The sequence below is a fragment of the Oryx dammah genome, unplaced genomic scaffold (genome assembly GCF_014754425.2).
Source record: "Oryx dammah isolate SB20612 unplaced genomic scaffold, SCBI_Odam_1.1 HiC_scaffold_13, whole genome shotgun sequence".
In the NCBI taxonomy this organism is placed as follows: domain Eukaryota; kingdom Metazoa; phylum Chordata; class Mammalia; order Artiodactyla; family Bovidae; genus Oryx; species Oryx dammah.
Window position 1 is genome coordinate 2,913,413 of NW_024070197.1, and position 1,243 is coordinate 2,914,655.

Genomic DNA, 1,243 nt, shown 5'->3' on the forward strand with positions numbered 1-1,243 from the left:
GGCCAAAAGTATGGGAACCATTAGGAGTTGTGTTAGGAGATTAATATTTTTTCTAGATTAAATGATCTTTGTGATATCACAAACATAATTATTATAAATATAAAACATTTTAAAATTTATAAAAAAAATAATAATAATAAAAGCGTGTTCTTCAGTGATCAGCCTTCTTTAAGTCCAACTCTCACATCTGTATATGCCTACTAGAAAAGCACAGCGTTGACTATACGGACCTCTGTTGGCACAGTGCTTTCTAATACACTGTCTAGGTTTGTCACATCTTTTCGTGCAAGGAGAAAGGTCTTTTAATTTTATAGCTGCAGTTACTATCTGCAGTAGTTTTGGAGCCCAATAAAAGAAAATCTGTCACTGTTTCCACTTTTTGCCAATTTTTTTTTTTTTTTTTTTTTTTTTGCTACCAAGTGCTTGGACCAGAGTTCAGGAGCTTCTTTTTTTTTTTTTAATGTTTACAGTGTAGACATGGAGCCCAGTAATTCTCATATTTCTCCTTTTAAAAAAATAATTGATTATTAACATTTGATGCCTGCATTCTGCAGAATCTGAGTTCTTCAAGCACCTACAGAGGATGGGTTTCTCTGGGTCATGGATGTATTTCTGCTGTATAGCATCAATGTCTGGTACCGAGTAGGTGCTCTGCAATAATTTATGAACTGACCCAAGAGGAGAATTAAATTCCATTTCTGGAGGGGACTGGGAAAATAAAATTCTGAGTCCTGTTTGAAGCCAGACTGTCCAGGGATGACTCAGAACGAGAACCTGGGTCCCACCCACTAGAGCAGACAGTCAGACCGGGCAGAAAGAGAAAGAGGTGAGACCTCAGGTCTGGGCTGAGATGCCTCCTGAGCCCTGCCTGGAGACATCAGAGCCAGGTCCACAGAGGGGCAGCCCGCTTGCTGCAGGGCCAAGGCCATGGGAACCCTGAGGGGCGGTGGCAGCCCCCCAGGGACCACATCCTGTTTGTCCTCTAGGGCCCCGTGGTCTCCTCATCTGTACAGGGCGGGGGCGGGGGTGGCTGGGCGCTCAGAGCTGCAGACATGCCTTCCATCCTCTCTGAGCTTCTCTTCCTCGGTCAGATGTGCAGGGCAGGAAGGGAATGGCAGGAGGGCAGGGGATGCCCACCCCACCCCCAGTTCACAGGAACCTCAGGGCTCGGGCACCTGGAGGGGCCAGGGATCCTGACGGGGAGACAAACAGCCCACGCTTTCAGTGGCAAATCTCTCACTTC

General features: G+C 46.0%; 1 pseudogene; it reads left to right on the forward strand.

Annotated features, from left to right (window-relative positions):
* The first annotated feature begins 477 nt into the window (after positions 1 to 477).
* The window catches only part of LOC120873032, a 7,184-nt pseudogene continuing 6,418 nt past the window's right edge, over positions 478 to 1,243 (forward strand).